Source organism: Monodelphis domestica, chromosome 4 (assembly GCF_027887165.1).
Source record: "Monodelphis domestica isolate mMonDom1 chromosome 4, mMonDom1.pri, whole genome shotgun sequence".
Taxonomy (NCBI): domain Eukaryota; kingdom Metazoa; phylum Chordata; class Mammalia; order Didelphimorphia; family Didelphidae; genus Monodelphis; species Monodelphis domestica.
Window position 1 is genome coordinate 356760989 of NC_077230.1, and position 25707 is coordinate 356786695.

A 25707-nucleotide genomic window follows, 5' to 3' on the forward strand; every position below is an offset into this window, starting at 1 on the left:
ATTTGGCTTGCTGGAGGCTTCATTCATTAGGACACTCAAAAAGCCTGCTGATCTGAACCATGGACTTCAGGAGAAGCCTGAGCTTCACAAAGCTTCCTTTGACAAAGGGCACTCCATCAACAAGTGCCTTCTTCTTCTGGGACAAGCACAATGGAGAAGCTGGGGAAATGGCTAATCGGTGCCAGTCCCAGCTGATTCAACCCTTTCTGCTGAGCCTCTCTTCCTTCCCTCCGTGGCCACAAAAAGCTCAGCTGAAAACAAGCCATAACCCTTCATGAGGAAGCTCTTCAGTGGGTTGATTTCCAAAGGTGCTGCCTGAGGATAGAAGGAAGGACTTCCCCAAAAGGTCCCCAGGGAGGTACCTGAACTAAAGAAAGAGTCCATGCTGTATCCACACCTGCTCTTACCCAGCTCTCTTTGTGGTCCCAGGATGGCTCCGATCTGAATAGAGCTCAACAGGTGGAACTGCATAAGGAGGATACCAGCAGAGACCAGCTTGACAATAGGAAAGAACTTCCTTGGGGAGCAAAATTGGAACTGCCACCTATGGTCATAGAGCCAGACAGGTAGTGGAGAGATTTCTATCATTTCCATTGCCTGAGAGGGATGTCCAATAATAATTCCTTTCTTGGCTTCTATTTTTAATATTAAAGGGATTTCTCAACCCCAGGATGAATATTTTTTTCTTTTAGATGTTAATTATATTGTTTTAAAATGTTAATTCTATTCATCGATGCCAGTCAAGTTATTTCTTTTTTTTAAACCCTTATATATATACTGTATATTATATATATGTATATGTATATGTATATATCTGTATATGTATATGTATATATATGTATATATATATACTGTGTATTGGCTCCAAGGCAGAAGAGTGGTAAGGGCTAGGCAATGGGGGTCAAGTGACTTGCCCAGGTTCACACAGCTGGGAAGTGGCTGAAGCCGGATTCGAACCTAGGACCTCCCACCTCTAGGCTTGGCTCTCAATCCACTGAGCTACCCAGCCGCCCACCCACCCCCTTAGGATTCTTTACAATATCTAATGATAAATGGTTCTCACGATCAATTTAAGTGTTCATTGAGGAACTTTGTATGGAAATTGAAGTTATGGATCACAAACAAGAGGAAATAATCTCAAACTACAACTCTGCTGTGACTCAGTAATAGTCGCCTTTAGATATTCCATTTTCAAAGAGCCATCATGGAAGTGATGAATGAGACACAGTGACTCCAAAAGCAAATGTTGACAGCAGTAATAGAAAGTACAGATTTTGGTTGGCTTGTAGTACTTGCCCAGAGTTAGAAAATGAAGAAAAGTCTGGGGTCAGATTTGAACCTACGACCTCTGGTCTTGAGGGCCAGCTCTCTGTCCACTGAGCCACTCAGCTGCGCTCCAACTTCCTTTTCCTGAACTACTCAAGGGTTTTCAACTTTCCCAGGGTTGGTTGGTTTCGTTGTTTGGTAGCTAGGAGCCTGACTACATGGCTTCAAGGCTAAATGGCCACAGGTGCCCAGGCTATTTGGCTTGCTGGAGGCTTCATTCATTAGGACACTCAAAAAGCCTGCTGATCTGAACCATGGACTTCAGGAGAAGCCTGAGCTTCACAAAGCTTCCTTTGACAAAGGGCACTCCATCAACAAGTGCCTTCTTCTTCTGGGACAAGCACAATGGAGAAGCTGGGGAAATGGCTAATCGGTGCCAGTCCCAGCTGATTCAACCCTTTCTGCTGAGCCTCTCTTCCTTCCCTCCGTGGCCACAAAAAGCTCAGCTGAAAACAAGCCATAACCCTTCATGAGGAAGCTCTTCAGTGGGTTGATTTCCAAAGGTGCTGCCTGAGGATAGAAGGAAGGACTTCCCCAAAAGGTCCCCAGGGAGGTACCTGAACTAAAGAAAGAGTCCATGCTGTATCCACACCTGCTCTTACCCAGCTCTCTTTGTGGTCCCAGGATGGCTCCGATCTGAATAGAGCTCAACAGGTGGAACTGCATAAGGAGGATACCAGCAGAGACCAGCTTGACAATAGGAAAGAACTTCCTTGGGGAGCAAAATTGGAACTGCCACCTATGGTCATAGAGCCAGACAGGTAGTGGAGAGATTTCTATCATTTCCATTGCCTGAGAGGGATGTCCAATAATAATTCCTTTCTTGGCTTCTATTTTTAATATTAAAGGGATTTCTCAACCCCAGGATGAATATTTTTTTCTTTTAGATGTTAATTATATTGTTTTAAAATGTTAATTCTATTCATCGATGCCAGTCAAGTTATTTCTTTTTTTTAAACCCTTATATATATACTGTATATTATATATATGTATATGTATATGTATATATATGTATATGTATATGTATATATATGTATATATATATATATATATATATATATATATATATATACTGTGTATTGGCTCCAAGGCAGAAGAGTGGTAAGGGCTAGGCAATGGGGGTCAAGTGACTTGCCCAGGTTCACACAGCTGGGAAGTGGCTGAAGCCGGATTCGAACCTAGGACCTCCCACCTCTAGGCTTGGCTCTCAATCCACTGAGCTACCCAGCCGCCCAATCCACTGAGCTACCCAGCCGCCCACCCACCCCCTTAGGATTCTTTACAATATCTAATGATAAATGGTTCTCACGATCAATTTAAGTGTTCATTGAGGAACTTTGTATGGAAATTGAAGTTATGGATCACGAACAAGAGGAAATAATCTCAAACTACAACTCTGCTGTGACTCAGTAATAGTCGCCTTTAGATATTCCATTTTCAAAGAGCCATCATGGAAGTGATGAATGAGACACAGTGACTCCAAAAGCAAATGTTGACAGCAGTAATAGAAAGTACAGATTTTGGTTGGCTTGTAGTACTTGCCCAGAGTTAGAAAATGAAGAAAAGTCTGGGGTCAGATTTGAACCTACGACCTCTGGTCTTGAGGCCCAGCTCTCTGTCCACTGAGCCACTCAGCTGCGCTCCAACTTCCTTTTCCTGAACTACTCAAGGGTTTTCAACTTTCCCAGGGTTGGTTGGTTTCGTTGTTTGGTAGCTAGGAGCCTGACTACATGGCTTCAAGGCTAAATGGCCACAGGTGCCCAGGCTATTTGGCTTGCTGGAGGCTTCATTCATTAGGACACTCAAAAAGCCTGCTGATCTGAACCATGGACTTCAGGAGAAGCCTGAGCTTCACAAAGCTTCCTTTGACAAAGGGCACTCCATCAACAAGTGCCTTCTTCTTCTGGGACAAGCACAATGGAGAAGCTGGGGAAATGGCTAATCGGTGCCAGTCCCAGCTGATTCAACCCTTTCTGCTGAGCCTCTCTTCCTTCCCTCCGTGGCCACAAAGAGCTCAGCTGAAAACAAGCCATAACCCTTCATGAGGAAGCTCTTCAGTGGGTTGATTTCCAAAGGTGCTGCCTGAGGATAGAAGGAAGGACTTCCCCAAAAGGTCCCCAGGGAGGTACCTGAACTAAAGAAAGAGTCCATGCTGTATCCACACCTGCTCTTACCCAGCTCTCATTGTGGTCCCAGGATCTTGGACCGATCTGAATAGAGCTCAACAGGTGGAACTGCATAAGGAGGATACCAGCAGAGACCAGCTTGACAATAGGAAAGAACTTCCTTGGGGAGCAAAATTGGAACTGCCACCTATGGTCATAGAGCCAGACAGGTAGTGGAGAGATTTCTATCATTTCCATTGCCTGACAGGGATGTCCAATAATAATGCCTTTCTTGGCTTCTATTTTTAATATTAAAGGATTTCTCAACCCCAGGATGAATATTTTTTTCTTTTAGATGTTAATTATATTGTTTTAAAATGTTAATTCTATTCATCGATGCCAGTCAAGTTATTTCTTTTTTTTAAACCCTTATATATATACTGTATATTATATATATGTATATGTATATGTATATATCTGTATCTGTATCTGTATATGTATATATATGTATATATATATATATATACTTTGTATTGGCTCCAAGGCAGAAGAGTGGTAAGGGCTAGGCAATGGGGGTCAAGTGACTTGCCCAGGTTCACACAGCTGGGAAGTGGCTGAAGCCGGATTCGAACCTAGGACCTCCCACCTCTAGGCTTGGCTCTCAATCCACTGAGCTACCCAGCCGCCCAATCCACTGAGCTACCCAGCCGCCCACCCACCCCCTTAGGATTCTTTACAATATCTAATGATAAATGGTTCTCACGATCAATTTAAGTGTTCATTGAGGAACTTTGTATGGAAATTGAAGTTATGGATCACGAACAAGAGGAAATAATCTCAAACTACAACTCTGCTGTGACTCAGTAATAGTCGCCTTTAGATATTCCATTTTCAAAGAGCCATCATGGAAGTGAGGAATGAGACACAGTGACTCCAAAAGCAAATGTTGACAGCAGTAATAGAAAGTACAGATTTTGGTTGGCTTGTAGTACTTGCCCAGAGTTAGAAAATGAAGAAAAGTCTGGGGTCAGATTTGAACCTACGACCTCTGGTCTTGAGGGCCAGCTCTCTGTCCACTGAGCCACTCAGCTGCGCTCCAACTTCCTTTTCCTGAACTACTCAAGGGTTTTCAACTTTCCCAGGGCTGGTTGGTTTCGTTGTTTGGTAGCTAGGAGCCTGACTACATGGCTTCAAGGCTAAATGGCCACAGGTGCCCAGGCTATTTGGCTTGCTGGAGGCTTCATTCATTAGGACACTCAAAAAGCCTGCTGATCTGAACCATGGACTTCAGGAGAAGCCTGAGCTTCACAAAGCTTCCTTTGACAAAGGGCACTCCATCAACAAGTGCCTTCTTCTTCTGGGACAAGCACAATGGAGAAGCTGGGGAAATGGCTAATCGGTGCCAGTCCCAGCTGATTCAACCCTTTCTGCTGAGCCTCTCTTCCTTCCCTCCGTGGCCACAAAAAGCTCAGCTGAAAACAAGCCATAACCCTTCATGAGGAAGCTCTTCAGTGGGTTGATTTCCAAAGGTGCTGCCTGAGGATAGAAGGAAGGACTTCCCCAAAAGGTCCCCAGGGAGGTACCTGAACTAAAGAAAGAGTCCATGCTGTATCCACACCTGCTCTTACCCAGCTCTCTTTGTGGTCCCAGGATGGCTCCGATCTGAATAGAGCTCAACAGGTGGAACTGCATAAGGGGGATACCAGCAGAGACCAGCTTGACAATAGGAAAGAACTTCCTTGGGGAGCAAAATTGGAACTGCCACCTATGGTCATAGAGCCAGACAGGTAGTGGAGAGATTTCTATCATTTCCATTGCCTGAGAGGGATGTCCAATAATAATTCCTTTCTTGGCTTCTATTTTTAATATTAAAGGGATTTCTCAACCCCAGGATGAATATTTTTTTCTTTTAGATGTTAATTATATTGTTTTAAAATGTTAATTCTATTCATCGATGCCAGTCAAGTTATTTCTTTTTTTTTAAACCCTTATATATATACTGTATATTATATATATATGTATATGTATATGTATATATATGTATATGTATATATATGTATATATATGTATATATATATATATATATATATATATATATACTGTGTATTGGCTCCAAGGCAGAAGAGTGGTAAGGGCTAGGCAATGGGGGTCAAGTGACTTGCCCAGGTTCACACAGCTGGGAAGTGGCTGAAGCCGGATTCGAACCTAGGACCTCCCACCTCTAGGCTTGGCTCTCAATCCACTGAGCTACCCAGCCGCCCACCCACCCCCTTAGGATTCTTTACAATATCTAATGATAAATGGTTCTCACGATCAATTTAAGTGTTCATTGAGGAACTTTGTATGGAAATTGAAGTTATGGATCACGAACAAGAGGAAATAATCTCAAACTACAACTCTGCTGTGACTCAGTAATAGTCGCCTTTAGATATTCCATTTTCAAAGAGCCATCATGGAAGTGATGAATGAGACACAGTGACTCCAAAAGCAAATGTTGACAGCAGTAATAGAAAGTACAGATTTTGGTTGGCTTGTAGTACTTGCCCAGAGTTAGAAAATGAAGAAAAGTCTGGGGTCAGATTTGAACCTACGACCTCTGGTCTTGAGGCCCAGCTCTCTGTCCACTGAGCCACTCAGCTGCGCTCCAACTTCCTTTTCCTGAACTACTCAAGGGTTTTCAACTTTCCCAGGGTTGGTTGGTTTCGTTGTTTGGTAGCTAGGAGCCTGACTACATGGCTTCAAGGCTAAATGGCCACAGGTGCCCAGGCTATTTGGCTTGCTGGAGGCTTCATTCATTAGGACACTCAAAAAGCCTGCTGATCTGAACCATGGACTTCAGGAGAAGCCTGAGCTTCACAAAGCTTCCTTTGACAAAGGGCACTCCATCAACAAGTGCCTTCTTCTTCTGGGACAAGCACAATGGAGAAGCAGGGGAAATGGCTAATCGGTGCCAGTCCCAGCTGATTCAACCCTTTCTGCTGAGCCTCTCTTCCTTCCCTCCGTGGCCACAAAAAGCTCAGCTGAAAACAAGCCATAACCCTTCATGAGGAAGCTCTTCAGTGGGTTGATTTCCAAAGGTGCTGCCTGAGGATAGAAGGAAGGACTTCCCCAAAAGGTCCCCAGGGAGGTACCTGAACTAAAGAAAGAGTCCATGCTGTATCCACACCTGCTCTTACCCAGCTCTCTTTGTGGTCCCAGGATGGCTCCGATCTGAATAGAGCTCAACAGGTGGAACTGCATAAGGAGGATACCAGCAGAGACCAGCTTGACAATAGGAAAGAACTTCCTTGGGGAGCAAAATTGGAACTGCCACCTATGGTCATAGAGCCAGACAGGTAGTGGAGAGATTTCTATCATTTCCATTGCCTGAGAGGGATGTCCAATAATAATTCCTTTCTTGGCTTCTATTTTTAATATTAAAGGGATTTCTCAACCCCAGGATGAATATTTTTTTCTTTTAGATGTTAATTATATTGTTTTAAAATGTTAATTCTATTCATCGATGCCAGTCAAGTTATTTCTTTTTTTTAAACCCTTATATATATACTGTATATTATATATATGTATATGTATATGTATATATATGTATATGTATATATATGTATATATATGTATATATATATATATATATATATATATATACTTTGTATTGGCTCCAAGGCAGAAGAGTGGTAAGGGCTAGGCAATGGGGGTCAAGTGACTTGCCCAGGTTCACACAGCTGGGAAGTGGCTGAAGCCGGATTCGAACCTAGGACCTCCCACCTCTAGGCTTGGCTCTCAATCCACTGAGCTACCCAGCCGCCCAATCCACTGAGCTACCCAGCCGCCCACCCACCCCCTTAGGATTCTTTACAATATCTAATGATAAATGGTTCTCACGATCAATTTAAGTGTTCATTGAGGAACTTTGTATGGAAATTGAAGTTATGGATCACAAACAAGAGGAAATAATCTCAAACTACAACTCTGCTGTGACTCAGTAATAGTCGCCTTTAGATATTCCATTTTCAAAGAGCCATCATGGAAGTGATGAATGAGACACAGTGACTCCAAAAGCAAATGTTGACAGCAGTAATAGAAAGTACAGATTTTGGTTGGCTTGTAGTACTTGCCCAGAGTTAGAAAATGAAGAAAAGTCTGGGGTCAGATTTGAACCTACGACCTCTGGTCTTGAGGCCCAGCTCTCTGTCCACTGAGCCACTCAGCTGCGCTCCAACTTCCTTTTCCTGAACTACTCAAGGGTTTTCAACTTTCCCAGGGCTGGTTGGTTTCGTTGTTTGGTAGCTAGGAGCCTGACTACATGGCTTCAAGGCTAAATGGCCACAGGTGCCCAGGCTATTTGGCTTGCTGGAGGCTTCATTCATTAGGACACTCAAAAAGCCTGCTGATCTGAACCATGGACTTCAGGAGAAGCCTGAGCTTCACAAAGCTTCCTTTGACAAAGGGCACTCCATCAACAAGTGCCTTCTTCTTCTGGGACAAGCACAATGGAGAAGCTGGGGAAATGGCTAATCGGTGCCAGTCCCAGCTGATTCAACCCTTTCTGCTGAGCCTCTCTTCCTTCCCTCCGTGGCCACAAAAAGCTCAGCTGAAAACAAGCCATAACCCTTCATGAGGAAGCTCTTCAGTGGGTTGATTTCCAAAGGTGCTGCCTGAGGATAGAAGGAAGGACTTCCCCAAAAGGTCCCCAGGGAGGTACCTGAACTAAAGAAAGAGTCCATGCTGTATCCACACCTGCTCTTACCCAGCTCTCTTTGTGGTCCCAGGATGGCTCCGATCTGAATAGAGCTCAACAGGTGGAACTGCATAAGGAGGATACCAGCAGAGACCAGCTTGACAATAGGAAAGAACTTCCTTGGGGAGCAAAATTGGAACTGCCACCTATGGTCATAGAGCCAGACAGGTAGTGGAGAGATTTCTATCATTTCCATTGCCTGAGAGGGATGTCCAATAATAATTCCTTTCTTGGCTTCTATTTTTAATATTAAAGGGATTTCTCAACCCCAGGATGAATATTTTTTTCTTTTAGATGTTAATTATATTGTTTTAAAATGTTAATTCTATTCATCGATGCCAGTCAAGTTATTTCTTTTTTTTAAACCCTTATATATATACTGTATATTATATATATGTATATGTATATGTATATATCTGTATATGTATATGTATATATATGTATATATATATACTGTGTATTGGCTCCAAGGCAGAAGAGTGGTAAGGGCTAGGCAATGGGGGTCAAGTGACTTGCCCAGGTTCACACAGCTGGGAAGTGGCTGAAGCCGGATTCGAACCTAGGACCTCCCACCTCTAGGCTTGGCTCTCAATCCACTGAGCTACCCAGCCGCCCACCCACCCCCTTAGGATTCTTTACAATATCTAATGATAAATGGTTCTCACGATCAATTTAAGTGTTCATTGAGGAACTTTGTATGGAAATTGAAGTTATGGATCACAAACAAGAGGAAATAATCTCAAACTACAACTCTGCTGTGACTCAGTAATAGTCGCCTTTAGATATTCCATTTTCAAAGAGCCATCATGGAAGTGATGAATGAGACACAGTGACTCCAAAAGCAAATGTTGACAGCAGTAATAGAAAGTACAGATTTTGGTTGGCTTGTAGTACTTGCCCAGAGTTAGAAAATGAAGAAAAGTCTGGGGTCAGATTTGAACCTACGACCTCTGGTCTTGAGGCCCAGCTCTCTGTCCACTGAGCCACTCAGCTGCGCTCCAACTTCCTTTTCCTGAACTACTCAAGGGTTTTCAACTTTCCCAGGGTTGGTTGGTTTCGTTGTTTGGTAGCTAGGAGCCTGACTACATGGCTTCAAGGCTAAATGGCCACAGGTGCCCAGGCTATTTGGCTTGCTGGAGGCTTCATTCATTAGGACACTCAAAAAGCCTGCTGATCTGAACCATGGACTTCAGGAGAAGCCTGAGCTTCACAAAGCTTCCTTTGACAAAGGGCACTCCATCAACAAGTGCCTTCTTCTTCTGGGACAAGCACAATGGAGAAGCTGGGGAAATGGCTAATCGGTGCCAGTCCCAGCTGATTCAACCCTTTCTGCTGAGCCTCTCTTCCTTCCCTCCGTGGCCACAAAAAGCTCAGCTGAAAACAAGCCATAACCCTTCATGAGGAAGCTCTTCAGTGGGTTGATTTCCAAAGGTGCTGCCTGAGGATAGAAGGAAGGACTTCCCCAAAAGGTCCCCAGGGAGGTACCTGAACTAAAGAAAGAGTCCATGCTGTATCCACACCTGCTCTTACCCAGCTCTCTTTGTGGTCCCAGGATGGCTCCGATCTGAATAGAGCTCAACAGGTGGAACTGCATAAGGAGGATACCAGCAGAGACCAGCTTGACAATAGGAAAGAACTTCCTTGGGGAGCAAAATTGGAACTGCCACCTATGGTCATAGAGCCAGACAGGTAGTGGAGAGATTTCTATCATTTCCATTGCCTGAGAGGGATGTCCAATAATAATTCCTTTCTTGGCTTCTATTTTTAATATTAAAGGGATTTCTCAACCCCAGGATGAATATTTTTTTCTTTTAGATGTTAATTATATTGTTTTAAAATGTTAATTCTATTCATCGATGCCAGTCAAGTTATTTCTTTTTTTTAAACCCTTATATATATACTGTATATTATATATATGTATATGTATATGTATATATATGTATATGTATATGTATATATATGTATATATATATATATATATATATATATATATATATACTGTGTATTGGCTCCAAGGCAGAAGAGTGGTAAGGGCTAGGCAATGGGGGTCAAGTGACTTGCCCAGGTTCACACAGCTGGGAAGTGGCTGAAGCCGGATTCGAACCTAGGACCTCCCACCTCTAGGCTTGGCTCTCAATCCACTGAGCTACCCAGCCGCCCAATCCACTGAGCTACCCAGCCGCCCACCCACCCCCTTAGGATTCTTTACAATATCTAATGATAAATGGTTCTCACGATCAATTTAAGTGTTCATTGAGGAACTTTGTATGGAAATTGAAGTTATGGATCACGAACAAGAGGAAATAATCTCAAACTACAACTCTGCTGTGACTCAGTAATAGTCGCCTTTAGATATTCCATTTTCAAAGAGCCATCATGGAAGTGATGAATGAGACACAGTGACTCCAAAAGCAAATGTTGACAGCAGTAATAGAAAGTACAGATTTTGGTTGGCTTGTAGTACTTGCCCAGAGTTAGAAAATGAAGAAAAGTCTGGGGTCAGATTTGAACCTACGACCTCTGGTCTTGAGGCCCAGCTCTCTGTCCACTGAGCCACTCAGCTGCGCTCCAACTTCCTTTTCCTGAACTACTCAAGGGTTTTCAACTTTCCCAGGGTTGGTTGGTTTCGTTGTTTGGTAGCTAGGAGCCTGACTACATGGCTTCAAGGCTAAATGGCCACAGGTGCCCAGGCTATTTGGCTTGCTGGAGGCTTCATTCATTAGGACACTCAAAAAGCCTGCTGATCTGAACCATGGACTTCAGGAGAAGCCTGAGCTTCACAAAGCTTCCTTTGACAAAGGGCACTCCATCAACAAGTGCCTTCTTCTTCTGGGACAAGCACAATGGAGAAGCTGGGGAAATGGCTAATCGGTGCCAGTCCCAGCTGATTCAACCCTTTCTGCTGAGCCTCTCTTCCTTCCCTCCGTGGCCACAAAAAGCTCAGCTGAAAACAAGCCATAACCCTTCATGAGGAAGCTCTTCAGTGGGTTGATTTCCAAAGGTGCTGCCTGAGGATAGAAGGAAGGACTTCCCCAAAAGGTCCCCAGGGAGGTACCTGAACTAAAGAAAGAGTCCATGCTGTATCCACACCTGCTCTTACCCAGCTCTCTTTGTGGTCCCAGGATCTTGGACCGATCTGAATAGAGCTCAACAGGTGGAACTGCATAAGGAGGATACCAGCAGAGACCAGCTTGACAATAGGAAAGAACTTCCTTGGGGAGCAAAATTGGAACTGCCACCTATGGTCATAGAGCCAGACAGGTAGTGGAGAGATTTCTATCATTTCCATTGCCTGACAGGGATGTCCAATAATAATGCCTTTCTTGGCTTCTATTTTTAATATTAAAGGATTTCTCAACCCCAGGATGAATATTTTTTTCTTTTAGATGTTAATTATATTGTTTTAAAATGTTAATTCTATTCATTGATGCCAGTCAAGTTATTTCTTTTTTTTAAACCCTTATATATATACTGTATATTATATATATGTATATGTATATGTATATATCTGTATCTGTATCTGTATATGTATATATATGTATATATATATATATATACTTTGTATTGGCTCCAAGGCAGAAGAGTGGTAAGGGCTAGGCAATGGGGGTCAAGTGACTTGCCCAGGTTCACACAGCTGGGAAGTGGCTGAAGCCGGATTCGAACCTAGGACCTCCCACCTCTAGGCTTGGCTCTCAATCCACTGAGCTACCCAGCCGCCCAATCCACTGAGCTACCCAGCCGCCCACCCACCCCCTTAGGATTCTTTACAATATCTAATGATAAATGGTTCTCACGATCAATTTAAGTGTTCATTGAGGAACTTTGTATGGAAATTGAAGTTATGGATCACGAACAAGAGGAAATAATCTCAAACTACAACTCTGCTGTGACTCAGTAATAGTCGCCTTTAGATATTCCATTTTCAAAGAGCCATCATGGAAGTGAGGAATGAGACACAGTGACTCCAAAAGCAAATGTTGACAGCAGTAATAGAAAGTACAGATTTTGGTTGGCTTGTAGTACTTGCCCAGAGTTAGAAAATGAAGAAAAGTCTGGGGTCAGATTTGAACCTACGACCTCTGGTCTTGAGGGCCAGCTCTCTGTCCACTGAGCCACTCAGCTGCGCTCCAACTTCCTTTTCCTGAACTACTCAAGGGTTTTCAACTTTCCCAGGGCTGGTTGGTTTCGTTGTTTGGTAGCTAGGAGCCTGACTACATGGCTTCAAGGCTAAATGGCCACAGGTGCCCAGGCTATTTGGCTTGCTGGAGGCTTCATTCATTAGGACACTCAAAAAGCCTGCTGATCTGAACCATGGACTTCAGGAGAAGCCTGAGCTTCACAAAGCTTCCTTTGACAAAGGGCACTCCATCAACAAGTGCCTTCTTCTTCTGGGACAAGCACAATGGAGAAGCTGGGGAAATGGCTAATCGGTGCCAGTCCCAGCTGATTCAACCCTTTCTGCTGAGCCTCTCTTCCTTCCCTCCGTGGCCACAAAAAGCTCAGCTGAAAACAAGCCATAACCCTTCATGAGGAAGCTCTTCAGTGGGTTGATTTCCAAAGGTGCTGCCTGAGGATAGAAGGAAGGACTTCCCCAAAAGGTCCCCAGGGAGGTACCTGAACTAAAGAAAGAGTCCATGCTGTATCCACACCTGCTCTTACCCAGCTCTCTTTGTGGTCCCAGGATGGCTCCGATCTGAATAGAGCTCAACAGGTGGAACTGCATAAGGAGGATACCAGCAGAGACCAGCTTGACAATAGGAAAGAACTTCCTTGGGGAGCAAAATTGGAACTGCCACCTATGGTCATAGAGCCAGACAGGTAGTGGAGAGATTTCTATCATTTCCATTGCCTGAGAGGGATGTCCAATAATAATTCCTTTCTTGGCTTCTATTTTTAATATTAAAGGGATTTCTCAACCCCAGGATGAATATTTTTTTCTTTTAGATGTTAATTATATTGTTTTAAAATGTTAATTCTATTCATCGATGCCAGTCAAGTTATTTCTTTTTTTTAAACCCTTATATATATACTGTATATTATATATATATGTATATGTATATGTATATATATGTATATGTATATATATGTATATATATGTATATATATATATATATATATATATATATATATACTGTGTATTGGCTCCAAGGCAGAAGAGTGGTAAGGGCTAGGCAATGGGGGTCAAGTGACTTGCCCAGGTTCACACAGCTGGGAAGTGGCTGAAGCCGGATTCGAACCTAGGACCTCCCACCTCTAGGCTTGGCTCTCAATCCACTGAGCTACCCAGCCGCCCACCCACCCCCTTAGGATTCTTTACAATATCTAATGATAAATGGTTCTCACGATCAATTTAAGTGTTCATTGAGGAACTTTGTATGGAAATTGAAGTTATGGATCACGAACAAGAGGAAATAATTTCAAACTACAACTCTGCTGTGACTCAGTAATAGTCGCCTTTAGATATTCCATTTTCAAAGAGCCATCATGGAAGTGAGGAATGAGACACAGTGACTCCAAAAGCAAATGTTGACAGCAGTAATAGAAAGTACAGATTTTGGTTGGCTTGTAGTACTTGCCCAGAGTTAGAAAATGAAGAAAAGTCTGGGGTCAGATTTGAACCTACGACCTCTGGTCTTGAGGCCCAGCTCTCTGTCCACTGAGCCACTCAGCTGCGCTCCAACTTCCTTTTCCTGAACTACTCAAGGGTTTTCAACTTTCCCAGGGTTGGTTGGTTTCGTTGTTTGGTAGCTAGGAGCCTGACTACATGGCTTCAAGGCTAAATGGCCACAGGTGCCCAGGCTATTTGGCTTGCTGGAGGCTTCATTCATTAGGACACTCAAAAAGCCTGCTGATCTGAACCATGGACTTCAGGAGAAGCCTGAGCTTCACAAAGCTTCCTTTGACAAAGGGCACTCCATCAACAAGTGCCTTCTTCTTCTGGGACAAGCACAATGGAGAAGCTGGGGAAATGGCTAATCGGTGCCAGTCCCAGCTGATTCAACCCTTTCTGCTGAGCCTCTCTTCCTTCCCTCCGTGGCCACAAAAAGCTCAGCTGAAAACAAGCCATAACCCTTCATGAGGAAGCTCTTCAGTGGGTTGATTTCCAAAGGTGCTGCCTGAGGATAGAAGGAAGGACTTCCCCAAAAGGTCCCCAGGGAGGTACCTGAACTAAAGAAAGAGTCCATGCTGTATCCACACCTGCTCTTACCCAGCTCTCTTTGTGGTCCCAGGATGGCTCCGATCTGAATAGAGCTCAACAGGTGGAACTGCATAAGTAGGATACCAGCAGAGACCAGCTTGACAATAGGAAAGAACTTCCTTGGGGAGCAAAATTGGAACTGCCACCTATGGTCATAGAGCCAGACAGGTAGTGGAGAGATTTCTATCATTTCCATTGCCTGAGAGGGATGTCCAATAATAATTCCTTTCTTGGCTTCTATTTTTAATATTAAAGGGATTTCTCAACCCCAGGATGAATATTTTTTTCTTTTAGATGTTAATTATATTGTTTTAAAATGTTAATTCTATTCATCGATGCCAGTCAAGTTATTTCTTTTTTTTAAACCCTTATATATATACTGTATATTATATATATGTATATGTATATGTATATATCTGTATCTGTATCTGTATATGTATATATATGTATATATATATATATATATATACTTTGTATTGGCTCCAAGGCAGAAGAGTGGTAAGGGCTAGGCAATGGGGGTCAAGTGACTTGCCCAGGTTCACACAGCTGGGAAGTGGCTGAAGCCGGATTCGAACCTAGGACCTCCCACCTCTAGGCTTGGCTCTCAATCCACTGAGCTACCCAGCCGCCCAATCCACTGAGCTACCCAGCCGCCCACCCACCCCCTTAGGATTCTTTACAATATCTAATGATAAATGGTTCTCACGATCAATTTAAGTGTTCATTGAGGAACTTTGTATGGAAATTGAAGTTATGGATCACGAACAAGAGGAAATAATCTCAAACTACAACTCTGCTGTGACTCAGTAATAGTCGCCTTTAGATATTCCATTTTCAAAGAGCCATCATGGAAGTGAGGAATGAGACACAGTGACTCCAAAAGCAAATGTTGACAGCAGTAATAGAAAGTACAGATTTTGGTTGGCTTGTAGTACTTGCCCAGAGTTAGAAAATGAAGAAAAGTCTGGGGTCAGATTTGAACCTACGACCTCTGGTCTTGAGGGCCAGCTCTCTGTCCACTGAGCCACTCAGCTGCGCTCCAACTTCCTTTTCCTGAACTACTCAAGGGTTTTCAACTTTCCCAGGGCTGGTTGGTTTCGTTGTTTGGTAGCTAGGAGCCTGACTACATGGCTTCAAGGCTAAATGGCCACAGGTGCCCAGGCTATTTGGCTTGCTGGAGGCTTCATTCATTAGGACACTCAAAAAGCCTGCTGATCTGAACCATGGACTTCAGGAGAAGCCTGAGCTTCACAAAGCTTCCTTTGACAAAGGGCACTCCATCAACAAGTGCCTTCTTCTTCTGGGACAAGCACAATGGAGAAGCTGGGGAAATGGCTAATCGGTGCCAGTCCCAGCTGATTCAACCCTTTCTGCTGAGCCTCTCTTCCTTCCCTCCGTGGCCACAAAAAGCTCAGCTGAAAACAAGCCATAACCCTTCATGAGGAAGCTCTTCAGTGGGTTGATTTCCAAAGGTGCTGCCTGAGGATAGAAGGAAGGACTTCCCCAAAAGGTCCCCAGGGAGGTACCTGAACTAAAGAAAGAGTCCATGCTGTATCCACACCTGCTCTTACCCAGCTCTCTTTGTGGTCCCAGGATGGCTCCGATCTGAATAGAGCTCAACAGGTGGAACTGCATAAGGAGGATACCAGCAGAGACCAGCTTGACAATAGGAAAGAACTTCCTTGGGGAGCAAAATTGGAACTGCCACCTATGGTCATAGAGCCAGACAGGTAGTGGAGAGATTTCTATCATTTCCATTGCCTGAGAGGGATGTCCAATAATAATTCCTTTCTTGGCTTCTATTTTTAATATTAAAGGGATTTCTCAACCCCAGGATGAATATTTTTTTCTTTTAGATGTTAATTATATTGTTTTAAAATGTTAATTCTATTCATCGATGCCAGTCAAGTTATTTCTTTTTTTTAAACCCTTATATATATACTGTATATTATATATATATGTATATGTATATGTATATATATGTATATGTATATATATGTATATATATGTATATATATATATATATATATATATATATATATATATATATATATATATATATATACTGTGTATTGGCTCCAAGGCAGAAGAGTGGTAAGGGCTAGGCAATGGGGGTCAAGTGACTTGCCCAGGTTCACACAGCTGGGAAGTGGCTGAAGCCGGATTCGAACCTAGGACCTCCCACCTCTAGGCTTGGCTCTCAATCCACTGAGCTACCCAGCCGCCCACCCACCCCCTTAGGATTCTTTACAATATCTAATGATAAATGGTTCTCACGATCAATTTAAGTGTTCATTGAGGAACTTTGTATGGAAATTGAAGTTATGGATCACGAACAAGAGGAAATAATTTCAAACTACAACTCTGCTGTGACTCAGTAATAGTCGCCTTTAGATATTCCATTTTCAAAGAGCCATCATGGAAGTGAGGAATGAGACACAGTGACTCCAAAAGCAAATGTTGACAGCAGTAATAGAAAGTACAGATTTTGGTTGGCTTGTAGTACTTGCCCAGAGTTAGAAAATGAAGAAAAGTCTGGGGTCAGATTTGAACCTACGACCTCTGGTCTTGAGGCCCAGCTCTCTGTCCACTGAGCCACTCAGCTGCGCTCCAACTTCCTTTTCCTGAACTACTCAAGGGTTTTCAACTTTCCCAGGGTTGGTTGGTTTCGTTGTTTGGTAGCTAGGAGCCTGACTACATGGCTTCAAGGCTAAATGGCCACAGGTGCCCAGGCTATTTGGCTTGCTGGAGGCTTCATTCATTAGGACACTCAAAAAGCCTGCTGATCTGAACCATGGACTTCAGGAGAAGCCTGAGCTTCACAAAGCTTCCTTTGACAAAGGGCACTCCATCAACAAGTGCCTTCTTCTTCTGGGACAAGCACAATGGAGAAGCTGGGGAAATGGCTAATCGGTGCCAGTCCCAGCTGATTCAACCCTTTCTGCTGAGCCTCTCTTCCTTCCCTCCGTGGCCACAAAAAGCTCAGCTGAAAACAAGCCATAACCCTTCATGAGGAAGCTCTTCAGTGGGTTGATTTCCAAAGGTGCTGCCTGAGGATAGAAGGAAGGACTTCCCCAAAAGGTCCCCAGGGAGGTACCTGAACTAAAGAAAGAGTCCATGCTGTATCCACACCTGCTCTTACCCAGCTCTCTTTGTGGTCCCAGGATGGCTCCGATCTGAATAGAGCTCAACAGGTGGAACTGCATAAGTAGGATACCAGCAGAGACCAGCTTGACAATAGGAAAGAACTTCCTTGGGGAGCAAAATTGGAACTGCCACCTATGGTCATAGAGCCAGACAGGTAGTGGAGAGATTTCTATCATTTCCATTGCCTGAGAGGGATGTCCAATAATAATTCCTTTCTTGGCTTCTATTTTTAATATTAAAGGGATTTCTCAACCCCAGGATGAATATTTTTTTCTTTTAGATGTTAATTATATTGTTTTAAAATGTTAATTCTATTCATCGATGCCAGTCAAGTTATTTCTTTTTTTTAAACCCTTATATATATACTGTATATTATATATATGTATATGTATATGTATATATCTGTATCTGTATCTGTATATGTATATATATGTATATATATATATATATATATACTTTGTATTGGCTCCAAGGCAGAAGAGTGGTAAGGGCTAGGCAATGGGGGTCAAGTGACTTGCCCAGGTTCACACAGCTGGGAAGTGGCTGAAGCCGGATTCGAACCTAGGACCTCCCACCTCTAGGCTTGGCTCTCAATCCACTGAGCTACCCAGCCGCCCAATCCACTGAGCTACCCAGCCGCCCACCCACCCCCTTAGGATTCTTTACAATATCTAATGATAAATGGTTCTCACGATCAATTTAAGTGTTCATTGAGGAACTTTGTATGGAAATTGAAGTTATGGATCACGAACAAGAGGAAATAATCTCAAACTACAACTCTGCTGTGACTCAGTAATAGTCGCCTTTAGATATTCCATTTTCAAAGAGCCATCATGGAAGTGAGGAATGAGACACAGTGACTCCAAAAGCAAATGTTGACAGCAGTAATAGAAAGTACAGATTTTGGTTGGCTTGTAGTACTTGCCCAGAGTTAGAAAATGAAGAAAAGTCTGGGGTCAGATTTGAACCTACGACCTCTGGTCTTGAGGGCCAGCTCTCTGTCCACTGAGCCACTCAGCTGCGCTCCAACTTCCTTTTCCTGAACTACTCAAGGGTTTTCAACTTTCCCAGGGCTGGTTGGTTTCGTTGTTTGGTAGCTAGGAGCCTGACTACATGGCTTCAAGGCTAAATGGCCACAGGTGCCCAGGCTATTTGGCTTGCTGGAGGCTTCATTCATTAGGACACTCAAAAAGCCTGCTGATCTGAACCATGGACTTCAGGAGAAGCCTGAGCTTCACAAAGCTTCCTTTGACAAAGGGCACTCCATCAACAAGTGCCTTCTTCTTCTGGGACAAGCACAATGGAGAAGCTGGGGAAATGGCTAATCGGTGCCAGTCCCAGCTGATTCAACCCTTTCTGCTGAGCCTCTCTTCCTTCCCTCCGTGGCCACAAAAAGCTCAGCTGAAAACAAGCCATAACCCTTCATGAGGAAGCTCTTCAGTGGGTTGATTTCCAAAGGTGCTGCCTGAGGATAGAAGGAAGGACTTCCCCAAAAGGTCCCCAGGGAGGTACCTGAACTAAAGAAAGAGTCCATGCTGTATCCACACCTGCTCTTACCCAGCTCTCTTTGTGGTCCCAGGATGGCTCCGATCTGAATAGAGCTCAACAGGTGGAACTGCATAAGGAGGATACCAGCAGAGACCAGCTTGACAATAGGAAAGAACTTCCTTGGGGAGCAAAATTGGAACTGCCACCTATGGTCATAGAGCCAGACAGGTAGTGGAGAGATTTCTATCATTTCCATTGCCTGAGAGGGATGTCCAATAATAATTCCTTTCTTGGCTTCTATTTTTAATATTAAAGGGATTTCTCAACCCCAGGATGAATATTTTTTTCTTTTAGATGTTAATTATATTGTTTTAAAATGTTAATTCTATTCATCGATGCCAGTCAAGTTATTTCTTTTTTTTAAACCCTTATATATATACTGTATATTATATATATATGTATATGTATATGTATATATATGTATATGTATATATATGTATATATATGTATATATATATATATATATATATATATATATATATATATATATATATATATATATATATATATATATATACTGTGTATTGGCTCCAAGGCAGAAGAGTGGTAAGGGCTAGGCAATGGGGGTCAAGTGACTTGCCCAGGTTCACACAGCTGGGAAGTGGCTGAAGCCGGATTCGAACCTAGGACCTCCCACCTCTAGGCTTGGCTCTCAATCCACTGAGCTACCCAGCCGCCCACCCACCCCCTTAGGATTCTTTACAATATCTAATGATAAATGGTTCTCACGATCAATTTAAGTGTTCATTGAGGAACTTTGTATGGAAATTGAAGTTATGGATCACGAACAAGAGGAAATAATTTCAAACTACAACTCTGCTGTGACTCAGTAATAGTCGCCTTTAGATATTCCATTTTCAAAGAGCCATCATGGAAGTGAGGAATGAGACACAGTGACTCCAAAAGCAAATGTTGACAGCAGTAATAGAAAGTACAGATTTTGGTTGGCTTGTAGTACTTGCCCAGAGTTAGAAAATGAAGAAAAGTCTGGGGTCAGATTTGAACCTACGACCTCTGGTCTTGAGGCCCAGCTCTCTGTCCACTGAGCCACTCAGCTGCGCTCCAACTTCCTTTTCCTGAACTACTCAAGGGTTTTCAACTTTCCCAGGGTTGGTTGGTTTCGTTGTTTGGTAGCTAGGAGCCTGACTACATGGCTTCAAGGCTAAATGGCCACAGGTGCCCAGGCTATTTGGCTTGCTGGAGGCTTCATTCATTAGGACACTCAAAAAGCCTGCTGATCTGAACCATGGACTTCAGGAGAAGCCTGAGCTTCACAAAGCTTCCTTTGACAAAGGGCACTCCATCAACAAGTGCCTTCTTCTTCTGGGACAAGCACAATGGAGAAGCTGGGGAAATGGCTAATCGGTGCCAGTCCCAGCTGATTCAACCCTTTCTGCTGAGCCTCTCTTCCTTCCCTCCGTGGCCACAAAAAGCTCAGCTGAAAACAAGCCATAACCCTTCATGAGGAAGCTCTTCAGTGGGTTGATTTCCAAAGGTGCTGCCTGAGGATAGAAGGAAGGACTTCCCCAAAAGGTCCCCAGGGAGGTACCTGAACTAAAGAAAGAGTCCATGCTGTATCCACACCTGCTCTTACCCAGCTCTCTTTGTGGTCCCAGGATGGCTCCGATCTGAATAGAGCTCAACAGGTGGAACTGCATAAGTAGGATACCAGCAGAGACCAGCTTGACAATAGGAAAGAACTTCCTTGGGGAGCAAAATTGGAACTGCCACCTATGGTCATAGAGCCAGACAGGTAGTGGAGAGATTTCTATCATTTCCATTGCCTGAGAGGGATGTCCAATAATAATTCCTTTCTTGGCTTCTATTTTTAATATTAAAGGGATTTCTCAACCCCAGGATGAATATTTTTTTCTTTTAGATGTTAATTATATTGTTTTAAAATGTTAATTCTATTCATCGATGCCAGTCAAGTTATTTCTTTTTTTTAAACCCTTATATATATACTGTATATTATATATATATGTATATGTATATGTATATATATGTATATGTATATGTATATATATGTATATACATGTATATATATATATACTGTGTATTGGCTCCAAGGCAGAGGAGTGGTAAGGGCTAGGCAATGGGGGTCAAGTGACTTGCCCAGGTTCACACAGCTGGGAAGTGGCTGAAGCCGGATTCGAACCTAGGACCTCCCACCTCTAGGCTTGGCTCTCAATCCACTGAGCTACCCAGCCGCCCAATCCACTGAGCTACCCAGCCGCCCACCCACCCCCTTAGGATTCTTTACAATATCTAATGATAAATGGTTCTCACGATCAATTTAAGTGTTCATTGAGGAACTTTGTATGGAAATTGAAGTTATGGATCACGAACAAGAGGAAATAATCTCAAACTACAACTCTGCTGTGACTCAGTAATAGTCGCCTTTAGATATTCCATTTTCAAAGAGCCATCATGGAAGTGATGAATGAGACACAGTGACTCCAAAAGCAAATGTTGACAGCAGTAATAGAAAGTACAGATTTTGGTTGGCTTGTAGTACTTGCCCAGAGTTAGAAAATGAAGAAAAGTCTGGGGTCAGATTTGAACCTACGACCTCTGGTCTTGAGGCCCAGCTCTCTGTCCACTGAGCCACTCAGCTGCGCTCCAACTTCCTTTTCCTGAACTACTCAAGGGTTTTCATCTTTCCCAGGGTTGGTTGGTTTCGTTGTTTGGTAGCTAGGAGCCTGACTACATGGCTTCAAGGCTAAATGGCCACAGGTGCCCAGGCTATTTGGCTTGCTGGAGGCTTCATTCATTAGGACACTCAAAAAGCCTGCTGATCTGAACCATGGACTTCAGGAGAAGCCTGAGCTTCACAAAGCTTCCTTTGACAAAGGGCACTCCATCAACAAGTGCCTTCTTCTTCTGGGACAAGCACAATGGAGAAGCTGGGGAAATGGCTAATCGGTGCCAGTCCCAGCTGATTCAACCCTTTCTGCTGAGCCTCTCTTCCTTCCCTCCGTGGCCACAAAAAGCTCAGCTGAAAACAAGCCATAACCCTTCATGAGGAAGCTCTTCAGTGGGTTGATTTCCAAAGGTGCTGCCTGAGGATAGAAGGAAGGACTTCCCCAAAAGGTCCCCAGGGAGGTACCTGAACTAAAGAAAGAGTCCATGCTGTATCCACACCTGCTCTTACCCAGCTCTCTTTGTGGTCCCAGGATGGCTCCGATCTGAATAGAGCTCAACAGGTGGAACTGCATAAGGAGGATACCAGCAGAGACCAGCTTGACAATAGGAAAGAACTTCCTTGGGGAGCAAAATTGGAACTGCCACCTATGGTCATAGAGCCAGACAGGTAGTGGAGAGATTTCTATCATTTCCATTGCCTGAGAGGGATGTCCAATAATAATTCCTTTCTTGGCTTCTATTTTTAATATTAAAGGGATTTCTCAACCCCAGGATGAATATTTTTTTCTTTTAGATGTTAATTATATTGTTTTAAAATGTTAATTCTATTCATCGATGCCAGTCAAGTTATTTCTTTTTTTTAAACCCTTATATATATACTGTATATTATATATATGTATATGTATATGTATATATCTGTATCTGTATCTGTATATGTATATATATGTATATATATATATATATATACTGTGTATTGGCTCCAAGGCAGAGGAGTGGTAAGGGCTAGGCAATGGGGGTCAAGTGACTTGCCCAGGTTCACACAGCTGGGAAGTGGCTGAAGCCGGATTCGAACCTAGGACCTCCCACCTCTAGGCTTGGCTCTCAATCCACTGAGCTACCCAGCCGCCCAATCCACTGAGCTACCCAGCCGCCCACCCACCCCCTTAGGATTCTTTACAATATCTAATGATAAATGGTTCTCACGATCAATTTAAGTGTTCATTGAGGAACTTTGTATGGAAATTGAAGTTATGGATCACGAACAAGAGGAAATAATCTCAAACTACAACTCTGCTGTGACTCAGTAATAGTCGCCTTTAGATATTCCATTTTCAAAGAGCCATCATGGAAGTGATGAATGAGACACAGTGACTCCAAAAGCAAATGTTGACAGCAGTAATAGAAAGTACAGATTTTGGTTGGCTTGTAGTACTTGCCCAGAGTTAGAAAATGAAGAAAAGTCTGGGGTCAGATTTGAACCTACGACCTCTGGTCTTGAGGCCCAGCTCTCTGTCCACTGAGCCACTCAGCTGTGCTCCAACTTCCTTTTCCTGAACTACTCAAGGGTTTTCAACTTTCCCAGGGTTGGTTGGTTTCGTTGTTTGGTAGCTAGGAGCCTGACTACATGGCTTCAAGGCTAAATGGCCACAGGTGCCCAGGCTATTTGGCTTGCTGGAGGCTTCATTCATTAGGACACTCAAAAAGCCTGCTGATCTGAACCATGGACTTCAGGAGAAGCCTGAGCTTCACAAAGCTTCCTTTGACAAAGGGCACTCCATCAACAAGTGCCTTCTTCTTCTGGGACAAGCACAATGGAGAAGCTGGGGAAATGGCTAATCGGTGCCAGTCCCAGCTGATTCAACCCTTTCTGCTGAGCCTGTCTTCCTTCCCTCCGTGGCCACAAAAAGCTCAGCTGAAAACAAGCCATAACCCTTCATGAGGAAGCTCTTCAGTGGGTTGATTTCCAAAGGTGCTGCCTGAGGATAGAAGGAAGGACTTCCCCAAAAGGTCCCCAGGGAGGTACCTGAACTAAAGAAAGAGTCCATGCTGTATCCACACCTGCTCTTACCCAGCTCTCATTGTGGTCCCAGGATCTTGGACCGATCTGAATAGAGCTCAACAGGTGGAACTGCATAAGGAGGATACCAGCAGAGACCAGCTTGACAATAGGAAAGAACTTCCTTGGGGAGCAAAATTGGAACTGCCACCTATGGTCATAGAGCCAGACAGGTAGTGGAGAGATTTCTATCATTTCCATTGCCTGAGAGGGATGTCCAATAATAATGCCTTTCTTGGCTTCTATTTTTAATATTAAAGGATTTCTCAACCCCAGGATGAATATTTTTTTCTTTTAGATGTTAATTATATTGTTTTAAAATGTTAATTCTATTCATCGATGCCAGTCAAGTTATTTCTTTTTTTTAAACCCTTATATATATACTGTATATTATATATATGTATATGTATATGTATATATCTGTATCTGTATCTGTATATGTATATATATGTATATATATATATATATATATACTGTGTATTGGCTCCAAGGCAGAAGAGTGGTAAGGGCTAGGCAATGGGGGTCAAGTGACTTGCCCAGGTTCACACAGCTGGGAAGTGGCTGAAGCCGGATTCGAACCTAGGACCTCCCACCTCTAGGCTTGGCTCTCAATCCACTGAGCTACCCAGCCGCCCAATCCACTGAGCTACCCAGCCGCCCACCCACCCCCTTAGGATTCTTTACAATATCTAATGATAAATGGTTCTCACGATCAATTTAAGTGTTCATTGAGGAACTTTGTATGGAAATTGAAGTTATGGATCACGAACAAGAGGAAATAATCTCAAACTACAACTCTGCTGTGACTCAGTAATAGTCGCCTTTAGATATTCCATTTTCAAAGAGCCATCATGGAAGTGATGAATGAGACACAGTGACTCCAAAAGCAAATGTTGACAGCAGTAATAGAAAGTACAGATTTTGGTTGGCTTGTAGTACTTGCCCAGAGTTAGAAAATGAAGAAAAGTCTGGGGTCAGATTTGAACCTACGACCTCTGGTCTTGAGGCCCAGCTCTCTGTCCACTGAGCCACTCAGCTGTGCTCCAACTTCCTTTTCCTGAACTACTCAAGGGTTTTCAACTTTCCCAGGGTTGGTTGGTTTCGTTGTTTGGTAGCTAGGAGCCTGACTACATGGCTTCAAGGCTAAATGGCCACAGGTGCCCAGGCTATTTGGCTTGCTGGAGGCTTCATTCATTAGGACACTCAAAAAGCCTGCTGATCTGAACCATGGACTTCAGGAGAAGCCTGAGCTTCACAAAGCTTCCTTTGACAAAGGGCACTCCATCAACAAGTGCCTTCTTCTTCTGGGACAAGCACAATGGAGAAGCTGGGGAAATGGCTAATCGGTGCCAGTCCCAGCTGATTCAACCCTTTCTGCTGAGCCTCTCTTCCTTCCCTCCGTGGCCACAAAAAGCTCAGCTGAAAACAAGCCATAACCCTTCATGAGGAAGCTCTTCAGTGGGTTGATTTCCAAAGGTGCTGCCTGAGGATAGAAGGAAGGACTTCCCCAAAAGGTCCCCAGGGAGGTACCTGAACTAAAGAAAGAGTCCATGCTGTATCCACACCTGCTCTTACCCAGCTCTCTTTGTGGTCCCAGGATGGCTCCGATCTGAATAGAGCTCAACAGGTGGAACTGCATAAGGAGGATACCAGCAGAGACCAGCTTGACAATAGGAAAGAACTTCCTTGGGGAGCAAAATTGGAACTGCCACCTATGGTCATAGAGCCAGACAGGTAGTGGAGAGATTTCTATCATTTCCATTGCCTGAGAGGGATGTCCAATAATAATTCCTTTCTTGGCTTCTATTTTTAATATTAAAGGGATTTCTCAACCCCAGGATGAATATTTTTTTCTTTTAGATGTTAATTATATTGTTTTAAAATGTTAATTCTATTCATCGATGCCAGTCAAGTTATTTCTTTTTTTTAAACCCTTATATATATA